This window comes from Amphiprion ocellaris, chromosome 19, assembly GCF_022539595.1.
Source record: "Amphiprion ocellaris isolate individual 3 ecotype Okinawa chromosome 19, ASM2253959v1, whole genome shotgun sequence".
Classification (NCBI taxonomy): Eukaryota; Metazoa; Chordata; class Actinopteri; family Pomacentridae; genus Amphiprion; species Amphiprion ocellaris.
Genome location: NC_072784.1, coordinates 2,324,103 through 2,329,668, shown reverse-complemented (window position 1 = coordinate 2,329,668; position 5,566 = coordinate 2,324,103). Strand labels below are relative to the sequence as shown.

Genomic DNA, 5,566 nt, shown 5'->3' with positions numbered 1-5,566 from the left:
TCGCCACGTGGCTAGCTTGATTTTGACTGTGACCTTTTTACCTTTCCAAGCTAATCGGTCATAAAGTGACAAAACAAATGGCTAGACATGCGGGGCCAAGTGGTCCTGAAAGCCCTTGAAGAGCTTTATCACATATGTCAGAACCCCTTGTTTGGCATCTGAGCTCCAAATTGCTTCAGACTCAGCAGGTCTGTTCAGACTTGTACCTCCCACCATGTGGCTGAGGCAAGTAAAAAGGAGAAAGTTGCTCCTTCTTGGTCATGGATGCGCTGGATGTTGCCATCTTGAAACCCCAGCTCTAGCCCACTGCTGTGAGGAACCAGGTGGTGCTAAAGTTTGAAAATTCGGACCTCGTTAAGTGCCGTATCTCAGCGAAGGAATGTTGAGTGTGTTCGTTTTTGAGACAGAAGATAAGCAACTTCTCTCAGTGAAAGAATGCATTTTGTGCTTTGTGGGTTCTCTCTATCTGATATGAAATATATATAAATATTATGTTGATGATCTGGAACATTTAAGTGTGAGAATCAAATACATGCACCTGTCATTTCATTCATGTCATTTTACCAAAGCATTTACACATATGATGATTTTCAAGATGTTCCATTTGTGGCACCCATAAAATAGTGTGACCACAGTTATGTGATAAAAATTTAGAATAATTACTATGTTCGTTATTTTGTCTGGTATGTACATGTATGTCGTTAATAATGAGGGCTAAATTAATTGCCATTGCACTACTCAATCTGAAGAATAGCAGCTCTGTGTAGGCAGCGGTGGGACGGAACCTTTGTTTTGTTCCGGTTGCACCTGGGACGGGAGCGAGGGAACACGCATCCCGCGCTCTCTTCAGAAACAATCTGGGAAGAAATGCGGTGCGCTGACGTTTCATTGTTCCTGCTTTATCCACCTGATACAGGTTGGTAACTGTGAATAATCTATAACTGTCGACCTCAAAAGGCCGCACTTTATTAGAGTGATTGTCTGTGAAATGTTCAGTGTTGAAATGTTGTTGAAACACTTACATATATAAAAACAAAGAAAGTTAGTCGGTCTAGGCGGAGTTTTCTCCTGCTGACGTCATCGCGAGTGCCGCGAAAATGGTCTATGTAGAAAAACAGTAGTGTTCTGAAAGCTCCCATACACTATGAATGTTTAATATCTACATTGTTTAATGAGATCAATAAGATTTACAGTCCGTGCATATTTTGGCAATTGGATTTGCTGTTCTGAAACGGGTACTGAAAAACAAAAAACAAGTGGTTATTTGGTTTTTGCTTTAAAATACAAAAATTGAAATACAAGGCATTTTTCCTTTTCATGATCAAAAAGGGATATACGAAATTTTAAAAATGCTTTGATTTTCATTTTATATTTAGAATAATAAAAAAATAAAATTAGAAAGAGACAGAAACGAAAAAAGGTCAGTTTTTTCATTTTCCACCGGAAGTGGTCATCAGGAAGTGTGGAGCCAAACAGAGTACGGTGCATAGACTGTATATATATTTTTTTTCATTAGTTTTCATGGTCAAAATGAGAGATCAGGTGGCCGATCTTAAAATAAATCAATGTTGATTTTTTTATAGAGCATTAAAGTTTTACGAAGCCAGGGGGCGGGACTACTTGACTGACAGTCTGGTCTGGAATGATTGACAAGTCCTATGGAGGAGGCAGCAGAGACTCTGCTCTCCTCATTTGGATTAATTCTGATATAATAACTGTTGGTTTATTTATTGGTGCAGCAGCAGAACATTTTCCACAGACAGTTTTTCTGCCCGTTGGCTTGTTTTAACCAGTTTTCTACTTTCGGGTGATTCTACCAGCAGACACTGAAACGGCTCTGATTGTTCCGTAAGTGTTTATTTTCATATCTGTGCCGCTTTTAATGCACTTTATATGCAGCTTTAGTGTCAGATATAATGTGTGCCATGCGCTCCAGATGTTGGTGGAGTGTATTTCTGTGCAGCTTTAATCCTCATATTTGCTATTTATTAAAAAATCACTAAAAGAAACACTTCCACCAAGTTTGTTTTAGTTTGTTGGTATTTATCAGTGGAGCAGCAGCATATTTTCCACAGACAGTTTTACTGTCTGTTGTCTTGTTTTAATCAGTTTTCAGTTCAGTAATTCAGTCCTTCGGCTGATTGGACCAACAGACACTGAAGGACTCCGACAGCTGGTCGGTAATAAATGATAATTTACTGATCGGTGCCGGTTTTAATGAACTTTATGTTCAACTTCAGAGTCAGATATAATGTGAGTAGTTAACCCCAGGAGTTGGTGGAGTTTATTTGTGTGTGTTGACCAGAGCAGAGAGTTAGCATCCAGTGAATATTAGCTTTAATGTGAATTAGCGATGCTAACTGAGCTAGCTGACCAGTCCTGATTAGCAACTAAATGTAGCATCAAGCTAACGATATTTGTGTTGTTTCTGGTCAGCAGCTGAAGTGTGTTGTGTTCCTGTAATGTGGTTCATTAAGTTCATAAAACTGTGGCTGGTTGACGTTAATGTAACGTTCAGGAAACTTAGATGTGATTGAAACAGTAACGTTGATATTCTAGTTGTCAGTAATCAGCTTTAATTTGACACTAAAACAGACTGATAGTTTTAAATGACATCAGTTTCATTAGTTTGTTGAAAATTGTCTCATTTGTTGTTGTGATGTTGCTGCTGATTCATTATAACCAGACGATCCGTGTTGAAGATACGTTTAGTTCTAGTATCAGAAGTACAAGAAGGAAAATGGAAGTTTAGTTCTGCTACGTCAAAGATTTCAGGAATAAAATAACTAAATGAGTCTTTATGCCTCAAACTTTATTTTACAATAATGAAATAATCACAGATAATAAAAATATAGATAGCAGAGAAAACCTGAGAGAATAATTTCCTGAAAAGTCTGTGAAGGAAAAGCAGCTTTTTATCCTGAAAGATCAGAATCAGCTCCAACATCTGCATCTGACAGCATCAAGTCAACCAGAAAGAAAAGAAAAAAGAAAATGACTTCTTTCTGATCACATCTGTTCCGCTGCTCACATTCTTCACATTTATAGTCCACTTTTAAAAGTTCAGCAGACAGGTGCTCTGCTTTGGAGTGTGACGATGTCGTCGGTGATGTGGAGAGTGAAGTTTCCGTTTCACCCACAGCGTGCTTTAGGGCAGCCGGGTCGGACTTGATGTTTGAAATACTGACCGTCAGCTCAGATTTAACTGTCTGTAGTTTCGTTTTGATGGATGTTAAATTTTCACTCAAAGCCACCAGGAGCTGGGTCTTTAAAATAACCGCCGTCTCATTACAGAGTGAAAGTAGCAGTTCCTCCTGAAGGTCAGAGATTGCAGCATCTGAGGGCCTCATCAAAAGAAGACATAGTTGATGAAGGCGTTCTGGAGCAGGACCAGAAAGACCACGACCAAGCAGCCTTGAGATCTTAGGCAGCGTCTCCCTCAGGTGGGTGTCAACGGTGTTCATGGTCAGGTCTGTGGTAATCCCGTCAAAAAACAAAACAGAAAAAAATCTACATTATAAATCAACATGTAACCAAAGCACTCTGTGTATAAGGCCATAGTATAGGATGTAGTTCAGAAAATGTCAAAGTATAGTAGACTTTTCAAGAATAACATAGTATGGCCTGTAGTTCATAGTATAGCTTGACAAAAAAAAACCCAAAACTGATTATTATGTGGTTCAAAAAGTGCAAAATGATAGGATGTTGCCTAAAATTGTCATGTATGATATGTGGTTCAAAAAATGTCATAGTGCAGTATATTGTCAAAATAGTATGTAATTCAAGAAAACATCAGAGTATAATATGTCATCTAAAAAATGCCATAGAATATTTCATTGCACAAATAAAAGTATAGGAATTTTTAAAACTGTTCAAATTTTTGTATGTTGCTAAAAAACAAAAAAAAAAACAAAAACAAAAATCATAGTAATATGTCAATTGAAAAAGCCTGTAGTTTAGCATGTCGCTCTAAAAACGTCATAGTATAGCCTTTAGTCCACAAAACGTTGTTATGTCCCGGCTGTCTGAAGTAGGTGAGGAGCAACACAAAAACAGTCCAAACGCTGGTTTCCAGAGGGTCAGACGAGTATTTATTTGAAAGAGTAAGTTTACAACAACACAACATGTGAGGGGGTTAAAAACAAATGTGTGTTAGTAAAATAAAAATAAATAAACAGAACTAAAAGTGAACTTCATGTTGACATTGATGGGCATTCCAACCAGGAACAAAGTAAAAGATAATCAATACGAAAAAAACCTCTTCCTGTTCACCTCTTAAAACCCAAAAACACACCTGCAGTAGCACCCTAAACTAAAACTACCAATGGGTTCCCTGTTTTCCTTTCTGAACAATTCAAAGGTCCCTCTCTATCTCCCCACACATCCACCAACCACTGGAACACATCTCCAAAGTTCTGCTGGACCAGCTCAGCTTCCCCTCAGAAGAAGTGCGCCACCTGCCAGATGAAGGAGCCTTTTGAGAGGCAGCTGGCATCGTGATTGGACTGTACTTTGGTCTGTTCCAATCCAGCTTCAGCTCCAGAGACGGCAGGCGGGACGAGTCAACGGAGGCCGGGTGGACGAAGGCATGCAGCTGAGTACAATCCAGAAAACAACAGAGGAGGAGTGCAGCAGCCCAGAGCCAGAACAACCAGAGTAGCATCGTATGTCTCTTAGAAAACATCATAGTATAGCCTTTGGTATGAAAAAACACCATCATATACATCGTATATTGTACAAATAACAAGTCAAAGGAAAGAGACATACATTGTAGAATTGTAGTAATTGTGGGCTGACTGATTTACTGATTATCAGTATTTTATTTTTTACTGATTTACGGTAATAAATACATTTAAAAATGGCGCTACTTTGGCTCTGAACCTTTATCTACCTGTGGTCGCTCTGTCTTCTGGAGTGATTTGATTGGTTATACGTCACGAATAAAACTCCTTTAACTTAACATCTGTAAACAAAACAAAAACGTATTAACAAAGTTTTCTGTTAGAGTTTGTGTTCTTCTCAGTTTAACTCCAAGATTTTAAATACTTTCATTTACTGCAAATGAATATCTACTCCAAATGTCTCACTAATAATCATTATCAGCCTTAAAAACCCACAAAACACCCCTCTATACTGGACCACACTTAGTACAGTCCGGTTCCCCCTTCTATAAATCTGCTTGGAATCTTCCACTTCCTGTTTGTCAAAGTGGCCTTCTACCTGGACAGGTTTTGTTGGAGCTCATGCAACAAACATTTTGGGTAACTGCACTTTAATATGGATGGATGACACTGAATTAGAGTCTGTTTTAATGAGACTGAGTTCAGATGTGTAGCTCTGTCATTAAATAGGAAATTATTTCTCAGAATTCACAGAGAAAAGTCTGAAATGTTTGCTAGGTTAGCGTCCCACATGTTCTTTGGCTCAGCTAAAGCTAACTCTCTCCAACTTCTGGATCTCTTGAGTTGCTTGTTGTTAAAATATCTTGCTAGAGGTGCTGAAGCTCAGAAAGTCTGAGATGTTTGTTCAGAATAAGCTCATTCTCAAGTCTTATCTGAACTGTCCT

General features: G+C 38.5%; 1 long non-coding RNA gene across 1 annotated transcript; it reads left to right on the top strand.

The window, feature by feature from the left end:
- Positions 1 to 820: 820 nt before the first annotated feature.
- On the top strand, positions 821 to 4,862 carry LOC129347516 (uncharacterized). The gene is made up of 3 exons (XR_008599648.1): positions 821 to 916; positions 3,295 to 3,443; positions 4,361 to 4,862. It is a non-coding gene; the product is annotated as an uncharacterized LOC129347516 (long non-coding RNA).
- Positions 4,863 to 5,566: the final 704 nt, after the last annotated feature.